Raw genomic sequence first — 26683 nt, forward strand, 5'->3', positions numbered from 1 at the left:
TGTTCTTCCAGAGGACCTGGGTTTGGTTCCCAGCACCCATAGAGCGGCTAACAACCATCCATAACTCTAGTTCTGGAGAATCTGATGTCTTCTGGCCTCTGTGAGCATTTCACAGGAGGCACTCACTTACTTGCATGAAAAACACTCTCACACATTAAATAAATAGATAAATAAATGCATTAAAGTCAGTATATAGAGCATGACTCTATATAGTGTCTGAGTATTGTGTGGATGTTTGTGTATTGAAATTTTTAAATTATTTATCTGTGTGTGGGAGACACAAACATGACACACAGAGGATAACTTGAAGCAGTTGGTTCTCTCCTTCCACCATGTGTTGGTCCTGAAGGTCAAACTCAGGTCATCAAGCTTGGCAGCAAGTACCTTTCCCTGCTGAGCCATCTCACCAGCCCACGGGTCAGTATTCTTTTGTTAATCAGCATTTCATTATAGCTTTAACATATTTAATAAGAATTTCCAGAGCAAAGATACATCTCTTTCAAAAGTGGCTATAAAATTTTTAAGTTCACAGTTGAATTAATACAGTTATACAATACTGAACTCAGTATAAACCCTGTAAGACATAAAATTGAATGAGTTTTTAACCTTTAAAAAAGATATCCATTTCATTTTAAAATATACTGTTTCTTACAGAAGGGCTCATTGTTTTGCTGACAACACTTAGATGTTGTCACTTGCATCTCTAATCTGTATGTATCTGATTATTACTAGTCGTAGTCAGTTGCACTCGGATCCTTGGCATTTGTGTATGGGTCTAAAGTCATCGGGTAGATTTCAATGGTAATGTTTATCACCTCTACTAATTAACATGACGTTATTTATTATTTTTATATGAGTGCATTGCCTGCATGTATGTGAGTACACCCGTGTCATGCAAAGCCACGGAGGTCAGAAGAGGGCTTCGGATTCCCCTGGAACTGGAATTAAGGATGGTTTGTAGCCGCCATGTGGGTGCTGGGCCTCGAACCCGGGTCCTCTGCAAGAGCAGTCACTCCTTTTAACTGCTGAGCCATCTCTCCAGCCCCTACATGTCAGTGTTCTTATAGAAAGGTTTATTAGGGAAATTTATCTAAACTGATACTGCCAGAGCAGTCGTGAATTTTTAAAATATTTGGTGTATTCAGGTAAATAAAAATGATAGTTTTTAAAAGAGAAAGCGACATAGGACTGCAATATAACAAACTGTGGTGACCAACTAATTCCGACTTGGATTAGTAGCAAAGGATTCAAGAGAGGGAGGGGTGGTGGTTGAAGCAGGAGTGGCTAACTAACCAGGTGGCTTCTGCCAAGCTTTTAGCTCATCTTTGGTATAAAAATGAAGACTGTACCAAGAAAGTCAGAGCCGTTCTACAGCCCCTTCCACCTATTCACTCTGGCCAATAAAAAAATATTCATGCCAATTAATTTTGAACCAATGACAGGAAGCGGAAGCTCAGAGCTCTGGAAGATGCTCCCCTGTGACTTCAGTCATGTCCAGCACAGCCTCTTGAATGCTGGGGTTTTGTCCTCATTTGCAGTGCCAGTTTTGACCTGGATATTATGTGACCAGCTCTTTCTATTCCCTTGGTTACTATCTTGGATCTTTGAATAAAGAATCACTTTCAGCCACATTTTTCAAAGCATGGATGCTTCTTATCAAAGTGCCCCTTGAGGAACTTAAATAGGTATCAATGGGATCTCATCGCTTTATGGAAAAGTTAACAGTGTAATACAATGAGATGACCCTGCCTTGATTTGGAAATAGAACTTAATTAGTGGCCAGATGTCAAAGAATTGTAGATGTGAAGTTTGAGAACAGGTTGGGGGCAGCAACCACATTCAGGGAGCACTGGGTCAGGGGTGGCAAGGCCTGGCACCTTCAGTTACCATCCCTGTGACCTTGGTAAACTTTGTTGACACACAACCAAGTATAAAGTGGATTTATTGTTTAGCTTTGAAATGTAATAGCGCTTAGTTTTGAGGTCACAGTGTCACAAGGGACCTCACACCAGCATCCCAAAGTATATATAGTTAGAGAAGCTTCAGAGTTGGGATGCTAGATAGATGAGCATGTTAAACTTCAGAAGTTACATATTCTAATAAGATAGCATTATCTAGACGCTATATAGACAGCGTTCATGGACATTTGTATGTAGCATGGTTACAGTTATGAACTCCCTTATGCTGCTAGCAGTTCTTTTGCAATTTTAGACTCTATCTACAGTGTAAGGTTGCTTCTTATGGGACTACAGAGAAAAATGCCAGAAATAAAGAACTACAGAAACTTTTTAAAAAATTCTTTCAAAATGAAGCAAAGGACCAGCAAGATTGCTCAGTAGGTAAAGTACCTGCCACCAAGACTGATGGCCTGAATTCAACTACTTGGATCCACTTGGTGGGAGAAACGGACTCTGGCAAGTTGCCCTCCGGCCTCCACATGTGCACCATGACATGTGCCCCCGCCACCACATGCACCAAAATAAATAAGAAATAAATAAAGATTTTAAGCTGTAAACAATATAAATTGATTTGAAAAAAATGAGTGAGTGATGCATGGATATGGCAGAAGCTTGTGAAGGTAGCACCGGCGGCCGCAGCAGCCTGGGAAGGAACACCCAGCCTGCCTGAGCTGTCGTCTGCTCAGCTGTGAAAATCTCCCAGGGCAGTTATGAGGATCATGAGATAATCTGTAGATGGTATCGGCTCAATAGCTGTCACACAGTAGGTATTCAGATAGATGAGTTTCCTGTTCTGCCTTTTGCTTTTGAGTTGAAAGGGGTATCTGTAATTGGCTGGTCCAGGTTCCTTATTTTCCAGGTGAGGTAGTAGTACCTAGACTGGGCTCAGTGCCAGGATTGAAGTTGTCCGTTCCTCATGTCACTGGGTCCAGGTGCAGATCATGCGCAGGTGTAGACAGTGCTAACTGCCAGAGACCAGACCGCAGGCCTGCAAAGTGCTTGGGGCAAAGTGAGAAAAGACGGAAGAAAAGGCCCTGTACAAAGGTCATGGCCCTCGTCTAACACCAGGAACAAGAAAGGGGTCCTTGAGATCTGCTGGGCGCTTTCAGATTTTAAATAATATAGTCCTGCTCTGACAAATGGCCAACCGTATTCACGGACGAAAAAAGAACTGGAAAAAATACCCCCAAATATTGAAAGAAAGTGTGCTGCGCCTGTGGCACTTTTCTTGGCTCTTTCTCGTGGTGTTTTTATCAGCCTTTTGTGTGTTGACATCTTTGAAAAACAAACACACATGCCCAAGTGACTAGAAGGCTGAATTTGTACTGAGATGTGAGTGCTATTTGGTGTTAGTAGCCGTGCTGGATACAGAACTGTTCGTTATCAGACTTAATTTTGTGTATTCATACTTCATTTGGGGACTAGTTCCCTTGAGATGCCTGACCACCAACAGTGTCCTCAGTCACAACGGGTCGTGAGAAGGTGGCAGGCAACATTAGGTATAAATTTTATGATGCCTCTGAGTGCAGAGGACATCCGGTTCATTGTGGCTGTCTTCTTGTTTTACAGATGGAGAAACCAAGACTGAGAGCGGGCTAGTGATTTCTTGGACAGTTGGGCAGTAGGTAAGTGATGCTGCTGAACCAGGCCTGAAACAACACATACTTCTGGTCTCCAGAGCTTTACCTGCCAGGCCCATTGGCCCCAGGCTCCAAACTTTTCTGTTTCGTGGAATTCAAGTAAGGAAATTCGAAGCATTTAGGCACTAATTGTGTTGGTTATTTGTCTTTATTCCCATGATCCAGCTGGACATTTTAGCTGGTGAATTGGTAACCAATACTGACACACCTAGGTATTAGGTCTTTCCCTGGTAAACCTTGGTCCGCACTGAGGCTGGTATAATACGCATATACTGTCCTTCCATTAGAGGTGAATGTTTGGTGCATCTCAGGCCAGCAGATCTGCGCTTAGCTCCTGCGACGCACTGTTCTGTGACCTTCATCAAGTTCCTTCACCCCTCGTCCTTGGGTTTGCTGACTTGCATTCACTCTTTCCAACTGTTTTTCCTGAGAATATTAGACACCAACCTCTGTGCTGGGCACAGGGAATGACAAGCTAAATATGGTGTAGGCTGTGCCTGGTGTAGGAGCTCCTCCTCCCCTTCATTACTGCCTCGTGGAAACGTCTGACTCCTGCTTTGAGTTGATAGCTGTGGGGTTTTGTGATTGGTCCACAGCTTTGTAAAATGGAATGCAAGTGATTATTGCCATCTGAAAGAGGCAGTTAAGGCCGTAAATAAGGAATGGTCCAGTGTGGGCTTGGGATGCAGATTAATTCCTAGGGGTTTCTGATCTCAATGAACTGCCTTCCAGGAGTTTTAGCTTATGAATGGACATTTTTTAAAAATCCTTTGACAGTTTCATACATGTATAATGAAACTTCATCACAAGTGGGTGTTTCTGTGCCTACTCCTGAGCCATGAGGATGGTGTGGAGGAGATGGGCAAGATGGAGACCCTATGCAAGAATGTTTTGCATAGGGTTCTTTATTGTGACTGGCTCATTTATACAAAAAGCAATGTCTTCCTTGCCTGGGAGGGAAGGCACCTTGTGAGCTTTAGGTAAGCTGGGAACCAGAGAGAAATCTGCCTAGAGCCAGGGCCACCTCCTCCAAGTGGCTTAGATTTAGCATATCAGAGAGACCCATTCTCCTTGTTCAGCAGTGACCCTGCTGAAGGCTGCTGCTTTAAGCATAAAGATTCTGGACTCTAAAGCAAGCTTGTAACTCCTGCCTTTGCAGAGCCTTGCCTGGGGCACAGCGTGGAGAGTGGTAGAGATTAGAGGCTGGGCTGTTTGTTTATATGGTGGACAACTCCCACAGATGTAGTTCTTGGACTCCTTCAAAGTCTAGAATTTCAAAGGGTACGTGAATAACCTCCAGGCCCAACCTAGAGTTTCTGTTTGAGTGTGTGTGTGCATGTGTGTGTGTGTGTGTGTGCGTGTGTGTGTGTGTGTGTGTGTGTGTGTGTGTGTGTGTTGGCTGGTGGTCCTGTTTAATTTAGATCAACATAAGGTGTGCAAGGTGTGCCATGGGATAGGGGGAGAAAGTAGAGCTTAAAAAAACCTGTGAGAATGGATATTATTCCTAGAAAGCAATTCTAGCAGCAATAGAATATGACTCCAGGTGTAAATTTTCAGCAGGACCCTGAAATGGATTTTTAATAAGCCTCACCAACCTCTCTGATGGCAACAGGCAGCCATCCCTCCTTCATCCTGGCTAGGATCACCCAGTTCTCCCTTGCCCTCTTCTTTGATGTCAACTGAAAAATATGTCTGTTCCTTGTATTGATCTGAGTCAGGTCCCTCTCTGCAGCCCTCCCCGCTGCCTTGGAGCTGCAGAGGGAGGGGGACCTGACAGAGACATGGTCAGGTCCTCCCTCTCTTTCCCTTTGCTTTGTCTCATACAGTGCTAATGAGGCTGGTGACTGATGGGTGTGGCCTGACAGGTGAAAGCTTCCTGGCTGTTGGAATACCAGTTCCTGAAGCTTCATGTTGTCTTAGCAGGAAACTTTGGGGTCTTTGTTCCAAGCTCAGAGCTGAGAATTCCAGGGAGGGGGTGTGATCCTTCCTTTCCCTACAGGTCACTTTCAACTTCAGACACCCAACAGAGCAAAGCTTTTCCTTGCCAGGTAGAGTTTCCCTTCATCCCACGCAGAGGGTGAAGCCCTGTTGAAAGGCAAGCTTGGCCCTACACTGCAAGCATTCTGCCAGGTCTCCTGAGCAGAGCTGGTTCCCAGAGCGATTATCTTTCCTTGGAGAGAAGCAGGTGCTCGGTGACGGTGACAGGAAGCGAGGCAGGCTTAGCAACAGACTTATCAGGCGACGCTACAGGAATGTTCCTGTGAACAGGTCTGGGTTTTGCGTAGTTTTGTTCCTCTCACTGGCTCAGTTGTGTGGCTGCTACTCGCTGATTTGCAGGGCTCTGTTGCAGACCTAACACAGCACCTACCATGTGCAGTTCTGTCTGTAGCACTTCTGTTCATTCTAACGGTACCCTGCCAGGAGCTGAGTACCTTGGAGGGACAGAGCAGCTATATGGCAGAGGCCCCTGGCTCCAGGCATCCCTGTGGAATATACCAGGCCTGCATTTGAATCCCAATTTGGTATTCTGTTGAACCTGTCTACTCAGCCTCTTTGCAAAGGTTGTCGCATACTGTTTTGGGGAGTGTACTTTCTAAATGGCTGGTAGTCAAGGGCAAGGGGAGGCTTTGGGGTCAGATAGAAATGCCTGTATTGATCTCTCCCAGGCAGCTTCACCCTGGTCTACTCTGCAGCCCTCCCCTCTCTCTAGGGTTTGATCTTCACCCTTGTCTTACTCACAGTGGACAAAGCTGGTGTCTGGACTGACAGGTGATAGGTCCTGTGTGCCCAGAACCTTAGTTCCTGGGGTCTAATCTTGTCCCAGCAGGAAACTTTGGGGTCTTTATTCAGGTGGTGGCCCTATCTCTTTTAGCCTCAGTTTGTTTGTTTATTTATTTGGTTATTTATTTATTTATTGAGAAAATTTTTATTATTTTTTTTATTTTATGTGTGTATGCATGTATTGCTTGCATGTATGTAAGTATGTCTGCAATGCCCATGAAGGTCAGAAGAAGGCATTGGATCCCCAGCCACCATGTGGGTTCTGGGAATCGAACCCGGGTCCTCTGCAAGAGCAGCTAGTGCTCTTAACTGCTGAGCCACCTCTCCAGCCCCCAGTTTATTACAGCTGTCATTAGTAGTTGTCCTCGCAGCAGCAATAGTAACGACGTCAGTACTAATAATGCATCATTTCTGTAGAACTGTATCTTCTTCAAGGTTCTTCTACATTTGATTCTCTCAGCAAGTCTGCAAAAAACGAAAAGACTAGGATCATTCTCCTGACTGGAGATAAGGAGATGGAACAAAAAAAAAATGTGAAGTGAATTGTCTGCTGTCCGCTGCTGAAGGCCTGGCCTGGAGCCAGTGTGAGCCCGTGGGGCTACAATGTGGGGCTGGGGAGTGGAAACCCAGGGGTGCCTGGGAGAGCCCAGAGCTTTCAGCATCTCCTGACCATGGATCACTTTCTCCCATCTTCCCATCCTCACCATCCATCTTTGCTCTGGAGGGCTACCCTACTTATGTGGGGTATTTTGCTTGATTCTTGCCAACCATTTCATCTGTGGACCTAGCCTCTGGTCCCTGTGGCTGACATTTTTGTCCTAGAATGGGTTCCAAACCAGAAAAGCCACTCAACACCAACCCTGTCATACATTCACCTGCCTTCAGTCCTCCACAGACAAACAATCTAGGGCTGGGAAAACACAGCCACCCGGTGTCAGCCTTCCATATGGTCCTCAGCCCTGCTTCCAGTGCTTAGTTCACCCCTTGGCCAACAGATACTTATTAATGTATGCAAGGCAATTTTCTGGCAGATTATAGATATCTTTTTTCTTACATCTGTATTTTTTAAGATGAGATAACTAAGTTTCAGAGAAATTAGTTCACAAGGCCAAGATGGCATAAGTATTTGGCAATAATGCTGGAATTTGAACTCAGGTATTCAGACCAGAAAGCCTAAGCACTTGTATTATATAAAGCATGTAGCACACAATACCTAGCATAATCTGGTAGTCACTGACTAGTGATAGCGTTTTAAATTAATTTTTATCGTATTTCATTTTATGAGTGTTTTGCCTGCATGTAAGTGCATGCACCCATGTGCATGCAATGCCCAAAGATGCCATAAGAGGGCATCGAATACCCTAGAACTGGTTGTTAGCCATCATGTGGGTACTGAGATCCGAACCCAGGTCTTCTGCAAGAGCAGCTTGTGCTCTTAACTGCTGAGCATGCTTTCCATCCCCATAGTGATAGTTCTTTTAAATGTAATCATTAATAAAGCATTTGCTGTGCTGTGTTCTGTTAGTCCTCTTTCCCTGGCTAGTGAGGGTCCCTGAGATAGATACTGGAAGGCCAAATGCCAGCAGGGCATGGGGTCTACAGCATTGTAGAGATACATATTTGAATGATTAACCATGTTAAGTCGTGAATATGTCCTGAGGGCTTTCCTCTGCCACCTAAGGATGGGATGCGCCCTGCGAACTGTGAGGTGAGGTGATTTTGTCATTGGGCAGTGGTCAAAGTATGGATTCTTCTATGTGATATATGACTCAGTCCCTCCACAAGGCCCCTTGATGCCGTCAGAGATGCAGTTAGCCTGGGAGATGTGAGTCTGGTGCTGGCACAGCATGGCAAACTATTTATTGTAGGCTATTTTTAGTAAATTGAAGTGGGCATAATCCATAAAGCAGTTACACAGTAGCTTGTTCTCATTATCAAGTTGTATGCACTGGAGGTAACTGAGTGTGCTATGCTTTCATACTACTGGTCGTGCAGTAGCTTGTTTACAAGGACATCACCATAAGTACATGAATAATGCATCGAGCTCCGCTGTGGTGATGATGATATCGAAAGGCAGTAAGGGTTTTTCAGCTCAATTATGATCTTAGGCGACTGCATATGTGGTCCCTGGTTGACCGAGATATCTCTATATGACATACAAGTGTATTATTTTGTTTCATTTCCACAGAAACCATTTCTAATAGATGCTGTTATAACAATTTTACAGTGAAGTCAAGGGTTTGAATATTTTGAATCAGTGTCCCAGGTTACACAGATGAGTAGTAAGGGACCCAGGGAGGGATCTGGGCTGACTGACACATGAGCTGGCACTCAGTGGATATCTGTCCAACCCAGATGCACTGGCCTCCCTAAGTAGTACCCCTCATAGCCATAGCAGGTGACTATGTCTCCTTCAATGAATTCCTGTAAAGTTGTCAGTTGGAAAAGGCCAGAAAGTCATGGTCATGGCTGAAAGATGGTATGAACTGCACTATAGAATGAATATGCTCAGGGTCCTTCCTGGGGGCTAGACCTCATCTGTAATACACAGGTGGGGTAAGGCCAGCATTAAAGAAGTGTGATCTTTGGGGCTGGAGAGATAGCTTATCAGTTAGGTTATGAGCACTGGCTGTTTTTACAGAAGATCCAGGTTTGAATCCCAGTCACCAACATGTTGACTAGCAATCATCCTTAGTTCCAGGGGATCCAACACTCTCTTCTGTCCTCTGCGTGCACTGCATGACACGGGTGCACTTACATACATGTAGGCATAACACTCATACACATAAAGTAAAAATAAATTAATTTTTAAAAATTAAAAAGAAAAAAGAAGTGTGATCTAAAATCATGCAGAGCAGGTACTTGTTACACCCGCTTTCTCTGAGGGATTTCCCGGATTTGGCAAGCTTCTCTACAGCCAACTAACTCACTGGTGGATGAGGCCAAGTGAAGGGGGAAGAAAAGTCTTGGTGCACTTCTCTCAAGGGACCACCACCTTCCCACAAGACCTCATGGACCGATGACGTGTTTCATCATGTGGAGTTTCATCTTATGCAAGCCAGAGAAACGGTCCTCTAGTCTCAATGCCGCAAGATAATTGACCCCATGTGACTTTGTCTAAATGGTAGTGGGAGCATGTGCACCTGTAAAAGTTGTACAGCAGGGAGGCTGAGTGGGATCAAGAACGAGGGGCTTGGGTTGGAACTCCGAGGGGCTGCTGGAACATGTCTAGGATTCTGATGGAATTCATAAGCAGCCGGGGTTCGCTCATGTAGCATGACTCCAGCTGTGTTCAGAGGCCTGGGGACAGCACTGAGGTGTGCCCCCTGGAAAGCTAAGCAGTGTGATGACATACGATCCAGAGCACAGGGACTCCCCTGAGGGTAGAATCAGAACTTTGCTCTCTTGGAGGCTGGCCCTGTCCACCAAAGGGAGAAACAGTCCTGGGGCTTGAGCTAAAGCCTGAAAACCTGGAATTTTCCTGAATGTCAGCGGTTTTTAAGTCCAGAGCTTGGGGCTGAAGTTGGGTGTCTTCTCTAAGACATACATATGAGACAAGCAAGAGTTCCTCAACTGACTCCTGGGCATAAGCTGAGGATTCTCTTCTCCATGTTTATATGTTAGATTTCCTTAGTGCTGGGCCAAATGTTCAGCTAGGACATGCAGACTCCCTGTGACTGTGCTTGTCTGGCCTCTGCCCATTCTCATTGGCAAGGATCTGTTCTGATTGGCCGTTGCCTGGGTATCATTTGTTAGATACTCCACAGTTGCATCCTCCTTGCAAGTTGTGTTTTGTGCAAATCCAGAGGCACCACCCCATGTCAGCTGCATCCTCACCTGGACCCATCATGCCAATGACCAGATCCAACCATTGCCGCACAGAAGTAAAACACGTGCTTACTGAGAAGTGTACTGGGGTCTGTCTTTGCTGTCTCGGCCCTAGCACACCCTTTAGTGAGCAGGTAGTGCCACACTTTATCACATCCCTGTAGACCTGACTCCTGAGCTCACCCTAAAGAACAGCTGAGAACAGCTTCCTCCGAGGAGCTGAGTGAGCAGCTTCTCAGGCAGAACTGAGTAGCCAACAGCAGCCCTCCCCAGAACTTGGCAAGTGACCGCGTTGGTTCCCCTAGACATATCAGTAGCTGCTGTTCTTACCCACCAGTGCTCTGTAGACACCTCTGGTTAAAATGGTATCTTCAGCACCCTATTTAGCTGAGGTCTCAGAACTTCTCCAAATGCAGTACTCAGGATAAATGTTATCAATCGCTGGAACCCACTCACAAGAAGGAACTTATTTGCCTCCTTTGCCCTCTCCATCTGTAGGGGACATTTACTGATGATATAATAATCAGTCTTCAGTGTTATCATTGAGCTTGTAAGACCAAATGCCTTAGCAGACCTCAGACAATTTTCTGACATGCCCACTGGAAAATGTGATTTTCCTGTATTTTCCCTTATGATACTCGCGGACCACATTCCATCTGTGTGCTTGTTCTCCTCGTGCCCTACTAAATGCACTTTCCTCCTTGGTTTCTTTCTTTTCCTGTTTATTTTCCAACGCAAATTCTCTTTTCAACCATGGGTAATTCCCTGGTAATTGATTATCCAATTAGCTCCCGTAGCCTTCCTAACTGTGGCACATTATGTCTATGTCAGCCATGAAGAAACTGGAGCTCAGAGAAGTTACGATGCTTTCTAAAGACAAGGCCTCTTGCGAGAGACAAAACTAAACTTTGTCTTGGCTCTGTGGCTTCCAGAGTCTGTTTTTCCTCTTCACTTTCGGCTTTCTGCTAGGGTGGTTTCCTTCTTTGTTTCTTTTCTCTGTAAAAAGTCTATCGTTTTAATTTTATGTGTATGAATGTTTTGCCTGCATATTTGTAAGTGCTCCTTGGACATGCGATGCCCACAGAGGCCAGAAGATGGCATTGGATTCCTGAAACTCAAGTTACAGAGAGTTGTTAGCCATTATGTGGGTGCTGGGAACTGAACCCAGGTCCTCTGCAAGAGCGACCAGTGCTCTGAACAACTGAACCATTTCTCCAGACCCTTTTTTCTTTTCCTGTGTATGTATGCATGTGTGCATGTTTGTGTTTGGTGCATATGCATCTGTGTGCATCTGCATGTGAAGGCCAGAGGCTGATGTTGGGTGTCTTCCTCAATCGTTCTCTACCTTAGGGTCTCTCACTGATTGTGGTAATCTATGATTATTATAATATATGTATATATAAAATAAGATTATTAGGTAATCTCACTGATTATGGTAATGTACCACAGAACTCAATTTTTACATGGGTGCTAGGAATCGAACTTGGGTCCTCATGCTTATGTGGCAAGCACAATATTCACTGAATCAACTCTCCCACCCTGGGGTGATTTCTAAATGGTGTTCTTTATTAAGTGTGGCCTGGCTGAGAATGCTCCAGTCTGTAAATCTGCCAGGTCACTGGAAATTACTTCAAAGTGATGGGAGCTACCCAACTTCACTCCTAACACACTGGGTGGATCAGAGACCATTCTACTGCTTTTCCTGCACAAACTGGTTCCAATTTGGGGCAAAGTCCAGCTCCTCATTCTGTTCTGTAGCTGCTCTCCCTGCCAGCCCCTTTGAGATCACAAACTCATTGTAAGGGCCATGGGACCGACCTGGTGGGCTCTGAAGCCAAGTCACAGACTGGCTGTGATTCTTAGTAAATGACACTGAGGTCACTACAGCATGTCAGCTGCCCCAAACCTGACAGTGCCCCCAAGCCACCGGGTCCCTGAGCTGAATGTCTGTGCTCTGCTGCTGTCCTTGCCTTTAGGAAAGTTGCCTTTGGTAAAGGCTGGGCTTTGGGCTCTGAGCTGGGAGCGGGCTCCACCAGACCCAAAGAGCGACTAAGGCATTCCAAAGAGGACCCACTGAAGCCTGGTTCTGTTCCAGGTGTCAAGCTAAAACCCTGGGACACAGACACGAAGCTAGTGCATTCTACTTCTTATCTTTGAGATTTAGGCATGACATTTGTGGTGTGTGTGTGTGTGTGTGTGTGTGTGTGTGTGTGTGTGTGTAGATATTTCAAAACAGTGGACCTGTGACCTCTCTGTTACTTTGTGGATTATGCCCTTGGCCCTTGAGACCATGACTTTACTGTGTGGGATGGAATTTAGAATCCTCAGAATGTTCGAACAAAAAGCCTGATTTGAATTTTCACTCCTTTCTCTGCAACAGATTTTTCTCTGTGATCAGGGATAGGTCACTTGACCTCCCTGGTCCTCAAAGTCATTTGGATGTCAGTGTAGACCATGCCCCGTCATGCTCACCGTTGGAGACGCAGCAGTGGAATACACATGCTCTGTCTACATCTGCTTTCGCGCTGTGGTCCAACTTTCCCTGAGGAAGCATAAAAGCATATCAGTTCACCCCAGATAGGGAGCCCCCAGCCAAACAAGTCTATTCAAGTCCAACTTGGTGAACAAACGAGTTTATTGGGATTACTTATAGAAGTATGAGCAAGAGGTTCCTTAGAAGAGTGGGGGCAACTCAAAGGCAGCTACATCACCAAAATTTCACCTCCCAGTCAACCTTCTGCTTCCTATATACTGTAGCACAGCCCTCTGAGACTGTAAAGTAATGAGGTAATGTGACAGACTCATCATCCTTACCATGGACCTGAATATCACTGCATTGTTCTGTTTATTTCTTTGCTACGACTGTGACCAAGTTCTTCTGTAGTACAGGTCACCACAGCTGCTCTGCATCATGATGGCTGATGGTCATGTCCCACTAAGGGGAAACAACTTTATAGCACCCCCCCACACACACACTTATGACTTAGTGACATTACTGAGGAAGTGTTTACTGGATGTTGATGATCTGCAAACTATGACTGCTTCCTGGAAGATAGCATTAAATATTAGATGATCTAAGGCCAAATGAGTCTGGGGGTTTCTCTCCAACATGATTCTCCCTGGACTACAAATGTAAATGGGTGATATATTCAAGTTCTCCTACCACCATGCCTTGGGGAAGGCCCTGTTCATCGTCTGCGGTGTCTCCCTCTCACTCACGTCCCAGTGATAGAGCCAGTCTCCTTACAGACGAAGCAGCTGTGGCCAGGCAGAAGGCATTCCATCCCTCATACTGGCTTCCTAAAACCAAATGCTCAGCCTCTTCAAGTCTAGTCTTGTTGTCTTCAAAGTGGGCTGCTAATATACCTCTTGTTGGTATTCTCTGAGAAATGCATGAGATGACACGTGAAAATAGACACCAGAGCAAGCACAGGCTGATGTGGGGATTTGCGGCAGTGGGTTCTCTTTTTTTTTTTTTCTCTTGATCTTCATTTCTTGGTCTGGCCCCTAACAGCTCCCAACACAAATGTAGAAATGTATTTCCCTCTGTGCAGCAAGCTATTTGTGAGTAGTGTTATTGTTCCCTGTTCCCAATGAACTTGTTGGAGTAATTGTATGTCTGCCTTCCTCTTTAAATTCCAACATATTTAAAAGCAAGGCCTCATCTTGATGTGTCTCTATCCCCAGTAGGAAGCAGATGCTGTATAACTCAGCACATAAATGAGGACGAGGGAAAATAAGCACCGTGGGAACCTGCCACAGTCTGCTTTGGGCATGGAAGGACTCATGCAAGCCTCATGATGGTTCTAGATGGTCACTGTTATTCCCCTTTCTGAGAAAAGGGTATTGGGATCGAGAGAGGCAAAGACATCCACCAAAGCACTCACGGTCAGCAGCACAAGGGATAAGTGCCTCAGTTCTCTAGACTCCAACCTGGGGCCCGTTTTCTATACTGAGCTCTCTCTGTCTCTCTCCCTGTTTCCTTCATTTTCACATTATTATTGCACAAACAACAATAATGGGAAAAGAAATAAAACCACCTTCCATCTTAGCATTTCTAGCAAGTCAGCTGTTTCCATTTTTTCCACACTCCCTACAGTCTCTTTCTCGGATATTTTTTATAACAGCATTATTGAGATATAATTCACATGCCATAAAATTCACCCTTTTAAAAATATACAATTCCCTGGTTTTTAGAATTCTCACAGAGTTGTGCAACCATCATCACTATCTAATTTTAGAACATTTCATCACCCCCAAAAGAAACCCCATACTCATTAGCAGTCACTCCCCATGTCTGCTCCCCACCCCACCCCCGCTCCTGGCAGCCACTAATCTACTTTCTGTCTCTGTGGACCTGTCTATTCTGAAGATTTTATATAAATGGAATCATACAAGATGTTGCCTTTATGTCTGCTTTCTTTCACTTTCCATAATGTTTTCAAGGGCCATTCATATAGCATGAATCAGTATTTCCTTCCTAACACACACACACACACGCACATGCACACGCACACACACACACACACACACACACACACTTATGCACCCTGCATTGTTTACCCACTTATCACTTGATAGGCATTTGAATTGCTTCTACTTTTTGACTATTATAAATAATGATGCTATAAACGTGTATAAATTTTCATGATATAGTTTTTCTTTCTAAATATTTTGTTATTTTTATTTTATGTGTATAAGTGTATTGCCTGCATATATGTAAGTGCACCCTTGTCACGCAATGCCCATAGAGGTCAGAAGAAGGAGTCGGATCCCCTGGAACTGGAGTTACAGACAGTTGTTAGCTGCCATGTGGGTGCTGGGAATTGAACCTGGGTCCTCTGCAAGAGTAGTCAATGCTCTTAACCACTGAGCCATCTCTCCAGCCCGAAATATGGGTCTATTTTTTTCAATTCTTTTGATATATCCCAGCAGTGATATTGCTAGCTGATACATTCTTTGGATATACCCTGAGGGTGATATTGCTAGGTTACACATTCTTTGGTTACATCCTGAGGGTGATAGTGTAGGTCATACATTCTTTGCATATGTCCTGAAGGTGATAGTGCTAGGTCATACATTATGGTAACTCCACGCTTAATATTTTCAGGAGCTAAAAACCTGTGTTATGGTAGCTGTATCATTTTGCATGGTAGCTGTATCATTTTTGGTTTTGATTTGGATTTCTCTAAAGACTAATAGTCCTATCTTTACATGTCATTATTGGCAATTTGAAGCTTTTCTTTGGAGAAACTAAAGTCCTTTGCCCATTTGTTAATTGGATTGTCTGTCTTATTTCTGTGTTATGAGTTCCTATACTCTTGATTTAAGTCATTTGTCTATGATTTGTGAATATTTTCTCCCATTCTGCAGGTTGTCGTTTCCCTTTCTTGAAAGGCAAACTTTTAAAGTTTTGATTAAGTCTCACTTGTATCTTTTTTTAATTTTGTTGCCTGTAAGTCTAGTGTCACATCTAAGAAATCACTGTTCATCTCAGATCATGAAGCTTTCTTCCCCATTTTTTTCTAATAGTTTAAATGCTTATATCTAGGTCCATGAGCCACTTTGAGTTAATCTTTGTATCTTGCATGATGTCCTAACCCAGCTTCATTCACTTGCATGTGGCTATCCGATTATCTTTGAATTGTTTGTTGAAGACCTTCTTTTCCCATTCACTTATCTTGGCACTTTTGTCAGAAACCAGGTGACCACAGATGTGAGGCTTTATTCCTGAACTCTTAGTTTTACTCCGTTGACCTGTACCCTCCTGCCAGTGTCAGCCTCTTTGTATTACTTAGCGTCATAGTAGTTTTAAAATTGAGAAGTGTGACTCCTCCAACTTCTCCTTGATTTTTAGGATTACGGATTCTGTATCCCGTGTATTTACCTACAAATTTTAGGATCTACTTGTTAGTTCCTAAAAATGAAACAAAATAAATTTTAAAAATTCCAAAATTGTCTTTCAGTTTATTAATATGGGATGTCATTCAATTTATTTAAGGCTTTAATTGTTTGCTTCCTATTATTTTTTAATACTCAGCATGCAAGTTTGACACTTCTTTTCTTCAAGGCATTCTTAATTATTTTATTCCTTTTAGATAGTATTATAAATAGAATTATTTTCTGGATTGCATTATTGTATTGATCAAGGTTAATGTATAGAAATACAATTGATTTTGTACCTTGATATCTTACATACTGCCATCTTGCTGAACTTTGTTAGTTCTAATAGTTGTGGTGTGTGTGTGTGTCTGTCTGTGTGTGTGTGTGTGTGTGTAAAATCCTCAGGATAGTCTATATGCATAAGATCTCAACAACTATGAATACAGGTAGTTTCATTTCTTTCACCAGTCTAAATGCCTTCATTTCTTTTTTCTTGACTAATTTCCCTTACAGCCTCTAGTCCAGTATGAACTAGAAGTGCTCCAAGTCTTGTTTGTCTTGTTTTTCATCTTAAGGGGAGAGCTTTCAATTTTTCAGCATTAAGTATGATGTTGACTGTGAGTGTTTCATAGATGGCCTGAATCAAGTTGAGCATTACTATTGTTCAGAACTGAGTGGGTTTTCTGTCATGAAAAAGTATTAGAGTTTCTCAAGTGTTTCCTCTGTGTCCACTGTCTTGATCATGTGGATGTTGTCTTTTTTGTCTCAATACAGAATATTAGCATTGATTGGGTTTTGTATGATAAGCCAGGCTGACATCCCTGCCAAAGTCCAATTTGGCCACAGTGCATAATCTTTTTCATATATTTGTATGTCAACTCAATAGTATTTTATGGAGAGTTTTTGTATGTATCTTTATGGAGTATATTGATTTATTCTCCTTCCTTGTGATGTCTTTGTCTGGTCTGGGTAGCGGAATCATAAGATGGACTACAAAGTGTTCCCCCTTCCATTTCCTGCAAGAATTTATCAAGGATTTGCATAAATCTTGACTCTTTCTTGAAACCTTTAGAAAGTTGTGGTAAGAATAAAGGTTATGATAGCTTACAGTTAGGTCTTTTCATATGTTTGTGTCAGAAAAGAAATCTATGAACACTAAATTGATATTGGATTGAAGCTTGAACATTTCTCCATACACAGGGCAATAAATTTTTTTGCCATAATGTTAGACAAGACACTTAACTGCAGACCTAGGATGGACAGAACAGATGTAATTCCATTTTTTATTATTGTTTTATGTGTATAAGTGTATTGCTTGCATGTAAGTGCACCCATGTCGTTCAATGCCTACAGAGGTCAGAAGAGGTCATTGGATTCCCTAGAACTGGAGTTAAGAACAGTTGTTAGCCACCATGTGGGTGAGCAGCCAGTGTTCTTAACCACTGAGCCATCTCCCCAGCCCCAGTAATTCTTGTTTTTTAACAAATAAATAGTTGTAAATATTACAGCACAAATATTTGGATGAATACTCTCCTGAAGCAAAACTTTCTCCTCCATGACAGATAAGAAATCAGCCTCTCCATCACATGCTGAACAAGACTGATGCTCACGCCATTATCTCCCCTGGAATCCATCCTTGTCTTCTTAGAAAATCAAAATATTCACAAGTATTAATAGCTTAGTATCCATGAGGTTAACTAAAGGGCCCAGTGTTTTTTCTTGTTGCTTTTTAACATGTGAAATTGAGAAAGGAATAGTCCTGTCTTAACGGCTTGCCACAGAGCAACACGAGTCTGAGATTACACCCAGAAATGTAGCAAGTTCACTACAGTACACAGAATGATGTCAACATTTCCAAAGGAGAGAGGCTTGGAAGTGTGGCCCCCTCCTTCACTCATTCAATCAGTCTCTTCATTAGTGAATGCAGCAATTTATGTATTAAGCTCCTTTCCTCTGCCAGGCCCTCTGCTAGAATGTCTAGTCATGTAGAAAGGAATCCATCAGAGCCCGGAGCCCCCAGAAAAGAAGCTGGTCTGCTGCAGGGATAGGGCTGCAATGTGGGCAGAAAGGGAGGCCATAGAAATGTGAGCAAGGAGACATTAAGGATAGACAGTGTCAGAAGAAAAATGCTATACCATACCCAGAGTCTTGAAGGATGACTCAAGTTTGCCCAGTTGGCCTGTAGGACAAGACTGAGGCCCAAAGAGAACAAGAAGTACGAGAATTGTGTCTGTTCCCACATCCAAAGTCGTTCTCAAGGCTGCAGAGGAAGAGCTGAGAAGTAATTTGGGAGAGACACAAGAGACAGATCCTAAAGGGCCTGTGTGCTTTGGGAAGGAGTCTGAATTTATTCTGGGACATTTAAAGTTTTAAGGATTAAGGATGTCTATTCAGACAGTAGTCCGACAATGCCAGAGAGGAAGCCCTGAAATAAGGCATGGCCACAAACACCAGATTTAGAACTTGGAGACTTCTTAGATGAAGTGTGGGTGTCCTAGGGCCTATAGAATTCTACCTCCACTGGCCTTTTCTTGACTTCTTGTCCTAAAATAGCCATTTCAGACTACTAGGTAGACCAAAAGACTCAATGCTGACCCCATTATCCCCAATCTGGGGTAGTTATTGCTGAGCCCCACTTTTCTTATCTGCAAAAGTGAGATGCTGGCTTTGCTTCCTAGGTTGTTGTGATGATGAAATTAAAAAAAAAAAAAAAAAAAAGTCTCCAGGCCAAGCACTGTTACACATGTCTGTAATCCTAGCACTTGAGAGGTAAAGGGAGAAGGATCAAAAGTTCAAGATCATCCTCAGCTACATAGTAGGCTTGAGGCCTACTTGGACTTCCTGAGACCCTGTCCAAACAAACAAATGAACAGCAAACACTTACCACACATACACACATATGTACACACATACATACACACACACACACACACACACACACACACACACACACAAAGAAAAGAAAAGAAAAAAATATCAAAAGACAAGGACTTCCAACGATTTTAGAAGTCTCTCCTGCCACCTAGACCAAAGGTGTATCCTAGTCTATTGTAGATGTGAGACCAGCAGAGTTGAGAAGTACACTGACCAACCCCACCTACCCACTTTAGTTGTTTAACTCTCTTAGTTTCCTCCTTTGCAAAACAGGAATGACTGTAACATCTCCCTCCTGCCAAGGGAGGTTAGTGTAAATAAAGATCCCTGTGCCATCCAGGCATGTCAGGGACCAAATTTCTTTTGAACTTGAATGTGAGCATGAAGTGCTTTTGTATCCCACCATGAGAGCCCCTGAACACTCGCGTACATCTCTCTCGTCTCTCTCTCTCTCTGTGCAGAACTGATACCATGCTTGACACATAGAGACAGTCAAGTATTTCTGCAGTTGAGTTTTTCTAGCTCTCCACTCTTTCGTCATACCAGGTTTCTGTCTAGCTGCAAAAAGAATTGACTGTGACCTTTCAGAAATCTAAATAAATCAATAAGGAAAGAAGATTCTAAATCATCTCATTTTATACATTTATTTTGCTGAGTGGGCCAACCAGGTATGAATCCATTGGAGCTGCCCTGTGGGAACATACAAGGCTTCCAGCTCCTCCTTCACTAACCCAGCCTGGCTGCCCCAGTTTCTCCAGACGAATGGCAAGGCTAGGTCTCTTGTGCACTGGGGAGTTAGACAGTGTAACCTGGGAGGGAATGTGTGTTTAATAAAGCTTTATACGCCCTACCCAGGAACTTTGAAAAGATAAAGTGGGACAGAAGGCTGCAGGGGTCACATATCAGGGGGACAAACATAAGACAAGATAAGGGTCACACCCTGACATGTGTCCTGGGAGTGGGTATATGTTTTACAGTGAAATTAAGGGACAAAGTTAGTGCCTTGTATTCTCCTGACTTGCTTCTTTCTATCATCTGGTTTCCATTTGTGATATCTACTGATTCTTCTATTTCTACCCAAAGATGGGAGGGAAAGATAAGAGATCCCAAGCCCACTGGAATTCTGGTGCTACCTTAATGATCATCCATGGACTTGACCCACTCAGAGCCAGGCTCTGGGATAAAGGACCTGCTAACTGGGGGGAAACAGTCACAGAGGGATGAAAGAATCTTTGGAGGCCCTTTGGAAACTATGGTGAATGGTGACTTGTGCTGCTATAAGAAAACACTTGAGACTGGGGAATCTACAAATAGAAAATCAAGGGGCCAACCAGTTTGAAGTCTGCTGAGGGCTGCTCTTTGCTTCCACGTTGATTCTTTTATGCTCCTCCAGAGAAGATTATCCTACATCCTTACATGACAGAAGAAGATGAGACCAAAGGGCCTAGCTAGATTCCTTCTTTTATAAGACACTCATCCATTCCTCTGAAAGCAGCAGAGACCTACAGTAATGGAGAGATGTTCAATGCAGGAATAGACAATTAGGAAGAGGCACCAGGAATGGAGAAACCTGAGATTTGATGCCAGGTTCTAGCCTGGTTCAGAAGGGCTTGTAGGTCTTGCTACAAGGAGCATGCACTCAGTCCTTCTGAGGGCTGGGGAGGCCAACTAGAAAGACCAAGTAAGATTGGCCTGAAACAGCCCTGAGTCTATCCACTGGATAATCATCTGTGGAAGCATGAGTAGGTGCTCCCGCCTTGCTCTAGAACAACGAAGTTGGACTTGACCTAGAACATGCTTCTTCTCCATGGCCCTTAGTCCTTACCTCCCACTTAACACCATCCTCTCCAATGTCCTCTCAGAAGATGACAAGGTCCCAAGGGCTGTTTCTGCCTGCCACACTTGCTCCGAGACTTTCTGTGCAGAAGATATAAGGAAAGGTATTAAGGATGAATCTCTTGACATGTGGGGGAGTTCTCTGAGTTCATCAGGCTAGACATCCTCCAGAACTGGTGCCTAACATGGTAGACTTCTATCCTACATGGACCATCTTCCCCGGACCTAGGATGCAGTCAAAGATGCTTATTAGAGAGCTGAGAAATTGAGCTGGGGGAGTGCGGGGCACACGACTCAGTGATCATATCATGTAAGGACCTGTGGTGTCAACACATGTGCTGCCTAGTCCATGCACGTGTGGGTTGGTCTTGGGTGTACACATTATGTATATCCATGCCCCTGGGCTCCCAAGTGCCCCTCTGATATGCTATGTGGACATGCCTGTGAGATTTTCCTTCAGGCTCTGTTGGTTCTGGAGGATGCAGGAGCCCTGCCTCACCTTAAAAGCCACCCTGTTGTTTGTGATTTCCTGTTGCTGACAGTGTCGCTGCACTGGCCTGTCACTTATGCACATGCACACGCAGACCCAGTACCACTTGGGAACTGTGAACTCAGAGAATTCCCCAGAGACTGCCACAGGCCACTTGAGTGACTCACTAATGGGCCTACCTCCTTCCTCAGAGAAATGGTGTGGGGAAGGTTCTGGAAATGCAATTTTAGTAACAGCTCCACTTCAGTAACTACACCAAGATGAAGTGTTTGCATGCACCAGGGTTTGCATGCTGCTTCTTGGGAGGCTGCTTTGATGGGAAAGCCCCTGTGATGTCTACAGCCTGGGAAGAGAGTCCTTCCAGAAGGTTCTCAGGCACCCCCCACTAGCTTCCCAGATGCAAGCAGACCCTGGTGTTTAGTTTCCAGTCTTTAATCCAGATGTTGGTGGTAAAACAGGCTGCCCTGCAGGGTGTGTTTCTGCAGCTGCCAGAGAAAAAGCCCATGAGACTGTCATCAGTCCATGTGCCCAGAGATGCTCATTTTCTGGTTGGAGGAGGCTTAGAACTTTGTGTTTCTAGACTCTATCAGTTGTTTTTGTTGAATTCACACCTTTTTGGCAAATGACATCACCACGCTCTTGGGTACCAGCAGCTTCTAAACGCTCCAACCGCAAATCCTTGTTGGAATGAGGTGGGGAAAGAAGCCCGCAATGGCGTCAGTACTGCTGTTTCCCCACGCGTTGCCTTCTGCTCAGCTCCCTCTCACGGCTGCTTTCTCCCCCTCTTCATGAGTGAATCTGGGGCACCACGAGGCCCTCATTTGCACTTCGGTGCATTAGGCAGAGTCATCTAACTTTTAGGAAGGAATCGCAAGCCAGGGAACTCTTCTCCTGGCCAGTTTGCTTCTGCCCACCATGTGCCTTGTGCCATCAGAAATGAAAGGGAACCTCAGTACCCGGGTGTGGCTGTGTATAGAATCCCAGCACTTGGGATGCTGTGGAAGGAGGACTGAAACTTTCAAGGCTAGCGTCATTTACATAATGGGACCTTTTCTCTGAGAACACAAAAGAAAGAGGAGGAAGAAGGGAAGAAGAAGAAAGGAGATGAGGAGGAAGAAAAGAGAAAGACGAAAAGGAGAAGGAGGAGGAAGAGGAGGAGGAAGAAGAGCAGGAGGAGGTGGGCGAAGAGAAGGAGGAAGAGGAGCAGAAAGAGGCTGACTCAAAAAAATAGTGTAGACTGAGGGTCAGGACCAGAAACACCTTTTATTTCCTTTTCATGAACCCCACTTCAGGCTCAGACAAGTTCGGCCAATCACCCCAGCTGGCCCAGCAACAGTCAACTTGGAGTTTAAGTCCCTGCATCCAAAGTAGACACTTTGCCCCCTATCCTTAACTATACACCACAAAGAAATAATCCACTCACATCAATCTTCAAAGCTGTCTTGTCAGGGCAAGAGAAAATAGAGCTGGAGGTGTGAGAAGGGTTAACTTTTATTAAAAAGAGTCACAAAGCCCTGGTTCCAAATCCCATCTTGACACTGATGAGCCATTGGTCATAGGGCAAGTTAACGTCATAGCTTCACTTCTCCAAGCCTCAGTGACCTCATCTGTAAAATAGGGCGACAACCTTCCCTCCTATCATGCTGCTAGGAAGATTCAATGAGACCGTACATGAGAAATCTAATAATACTATTAGCTCTGGCTCAGAGTAAATTATCAACAAATGTTGGTATCCCCTCCATCTGGAAGCTGACAAATTCAATTAACCAGAACTGCCCATTCCCACCCCTAACCCCACCCACATTCCTCAGCCTACCAGTTCACAGAATCATAAATCTTGTGTCTGAAAAACAGCTCTATAAATCACCTGGCACAGCCTGGGTAGGGGAACTCTGGCAGGAGTTGGCTCCGTGTGTTCCTCAGTCTTGCTGGCTCAGCCTGCAAGCCTTACTATAAGCTGAAGAATTCCCACCAACACAGCCAAAAAGAGGAAAAGATGCTGTCAGTGGATTCAACAAAGGGGCTAATATTAGCCAGGCAGGAGGATGGGGGTGTGCCTATATTTAGAATCTGTATCTTCAGCCCTTTCTTGAGACAGCAAGAGTTAGGGGCAGAGGGAGGGGCATTTACAAACAGCAGGCAGAGCAGCTGGACTGGGGCTCCCTTCTTCTATGACCAGAAGTAGGTAGGCAGAGCAAATGAGGACTCATGGGGAGGAGGGCAACGAGGGTGTCCTTCAAGTATAAAGAAGCAGGAAAATGGCAGAGATGTTGGGAACTCCAGGAACAGGCCAACGGGGAGGCAGAATGGGAAGATCTGTAGCCTTCTACCTTGAGTTAGTATCCAAAGAAAGATGCTCCTGGCTTTGTCCTCCAGGGGATGCTTTGGGTGGCGATATCACAGGGTCATGAACCTAGGGCAGAACATGCTAATCGTTGCATCCTTCACGGTGGCCCTTGGCACATTCTCCCTCTTGCAGATTGCCTCTTCTCCTTTTCTCTGCTTGCTTTAATGCCTTCCCCCACCCAAGAAGGGTTCATCCTTGAGACCGTCCATACAGATTAAACAAGGCAAAGGGAGGGGAAGCACATTGGCTTTTGGGTCCCACTAACTCCATAGTGTGGAGTACAAACAGGACAAGCACACACAGAGGCCGTGATGCCCCCTTTATGTCCCCTGACCCTATGTACTTTCCAGACCTCTTGTCTTCATCTCTTATAGAGACTTCAGGGTTGAATGGAGTGGCCACTGGCCTGAGGTCCAGCCTGAGTTCTGCTCTGATAGCAAAAGCTTTCCCATACTACATCTTGGTTTTCCACCCTTCAGATGAGGGAGGTGAACCAGATGATCTCCAGGCCTCTCTGCCTTACAGTCTATTTATCTGCTGAGTTTTAGGTGGCATAATGAAGATATAATCAGAAAAGCATGCATTCTCTACCCTCCCCCTACCCCAATAAAACCCATATGATCCAAAGAAAAATAGGAATGACTTAGGATTTTCCACGGTCTGGCGTTCCTCTCATCTGAGCTTTTTCTGGAGTCTTAGACAGGCCCAGAAGGTCTGTCTACACAGGATGGCAAGGATTATCCGTTGCCGAGGGAGAGCTGGCCTCAACTCCTCTCTTCCCCGAGGCTGCTGTGTCTGAGGCTGTGGATCTGGGATGGGCCTGAGTCTACTCGTTTCCCCCATGAGAAATTGGAGACTTTAACAAGCCCGCAGCCTCATCTATGAGTGTTTTCTGGAATCATGTGACCGCATTATACAGTTCCCGGATCATGCCTTCTATCTTCCTTTTTCTTCCTTGGAAAGACAGGCAAGAATCATGGAAGGCCCGAGGGACAGAGGTAGGGTTAGCCGAAGACGGAGGTACTGTGTGCTTGCCTCTCAGAGCTCTGTTCTCTCAGTCAGTTCGCTTGCATGCAGACTGTGGTGTTTTTTCCCCCTGCAGACTACAGAGCACATGACTGGGCTGGCATGGAGGCAGGCTCACCTCTCTCAGCCTGCAGGCATTTCTTGCACATGAATAAATAACTCTGAGAGCAGCTGAAGTTTCCAGGTGGAACGTTTGCATGTGGTTTGTATCTGAAGAGCAGAGGCACACTTACACAAAAGTTGGTGAATTTTAAAAACATGCACAAGTATACTTTGCTCACTCATACCTGGCCCCTGGAGACTTCCTGGGAGTTGTTTTTTTCCTGCAGATAGATTGGAAGCTGGTGCTTTTGAGAATCAGAGAATGTCAGGGCTGGGAGGAATGTAGGAGCTTATTCATGTAGAAGATTTCCAACCTTTTCTGACCTCCATTGGGCTCTTCAAAGGGAATTTCGTAGGGACCCATAAGATATAGAACAGAGCGAAACAGAGTTGTTCTGGATAAAATGGGGAGGGCTGGACTCCAGTGAATGCAGTGCGAAGGTCAGGACACACTCCAGGTGTCCTTCAGGAAACTGAGGGCAGAAAGACAGCTCCTGGTTGGTGTGAAAGATAGTTGAATGGTGACACCAAAACCAGACCACAACTCCAAGTCATAGGTCATTTCACACCTGAACAAAAGTGGGTCTACCATTGACCTTGAGTATCTGCAGAGGACCAAACCATGAATACAAAGTCTGAGGACACTCAAGTCCATTGTATAGAATGGCATGGCATTTGTATATAATCAGGCCCATCCTCCCGGATACTTTAAATCATCTATAGAGAACTGAAAATACCCAATACCATGTAAGACAATGCAGCTGTACTGTTTCGGGGATAATGACAAAAAAAAGTCTGTGCATTTCAGAAGAGATGCAGCTTTTCCCCAGATTGTTACATTTATTTGTTTGCTTATTGTGTATGTTGGGGGGGTTGTGTTGTGCTCATGTTGTGTGTGTATGTGTGCAAGGTTGCCATGGCATGCATATAAAGGTCACAGGACAACTTGGAGGATCAGTTGTCGCCTTCCACAATGTGGGTTCCAGGGATCAAACTCGGGTCATCAGGCTTGGAGGCAAGCACCCTAACACACTTATTCATCTTGCCTGCCCTTTACCAGATATTTTTGAACTTGACTTGTTGAGTTACTTTTTTCCCCTGTGTATCAAACCAGCCATCTTTCTTGTGTAATGACTGCCTGGGCTGTGGGTGTTAGCTCCCTGCTACCACCACCTATTTATAATCACAAACCAGCCAGAAGTGCCAGTACAGCACTTCAAATCTCTCTGCTGCTCAGGGTTAGGACCGCCCCAGGAGAGGAGTGACATGGTGGCCCCACCACTCTCTTCTCCACCTATTTGACTCCTCTTTCCTATTTGACTAAGATTTCATCTGGCAAAACATAAAGGAGACAGAAGGAGATACTTTAAACAAAACAACATAAGAAATTCCCATAGAGCAGACTCCTTCAAATGAGCAAATCAGCAGTTCGATGAGCCCGACTCCTTGGAAAGACATTGGCCTTCCTGTGGCAGCAGAAAGGTAGTGTAGGAACAGAACTCATTCATGTATCTTCCACCATACAGGACTGGCGTTTGTGCTGTACGGTCTCAGCAAATCTGAGAGAACTAGAAGCCTGATGTCACCTGCAAAAGTCCCTCATGGGGCTTGGAAACAAACAAGGCACTGTGTCTAAGCTGAGGACCTTCTGCCTATTGTCCGTAGTCCTTGAAGCCTATCTAGTTGTTCACATTTGACCTGATTAAGCATTTAGGACCTAAGGCAGCTCCCTCTAACATTCCCCAGTCCTCTTTACCACCCCAGCCAACTCAACCTTCAGAAGACCCCCAGGACATCCCCCTCCCCAGCTGGGTACTATGGAGGAATTCTTGGCTTGCTGCACAAAGAGATTAGACAGCCCACTTCCCTTGACTGGGTATTGGATCTCCCAGAGCTGTGCAGTCCCTCTCTGCCTGTT

At 44.6% G+C, this 26683-nt stretch overlaps 1 protein-coding gene across 3 annotated transcripts in view; it reads left to right on the forward strand.

Moving 5' to 3' along the window:
• Tenm4 (teneurin transmembrane protein 4) overlaps window positions 1-26683 on the forward strand; it is a 775468-nt gene that overhangs the window by 147984 nt on the left and 600801 nt on the right. For all 3 annotated transcript variants that reach the window (XM_017800880.2, XM_017800882.2, XM_017800881.2), the window contains exon 2: window positions 3528-3583. The gene's annotated coding sequence lies outside the window, so the exon portion shown is untranslated. The remainder of the gene's footprint in view (window positions 1-3527; window positions 3584-26683) is intronic.

This window comes from Nannospalax galili, unplaced genomic scaffold (assembly GCF_000622305.1).
Source record: "Nannospalax galili isolate Female #2095 unplaced genomic scaffold, S.galili_v1.0 scaffold278, whole genome shotgun sequence".
Classification (NCBI taxonomy): Eukaryota; Metazoa; Chordata; class Mammalia; order Rodentia; family Spalacidae; genus Nannospalax; species Nannospalax galili.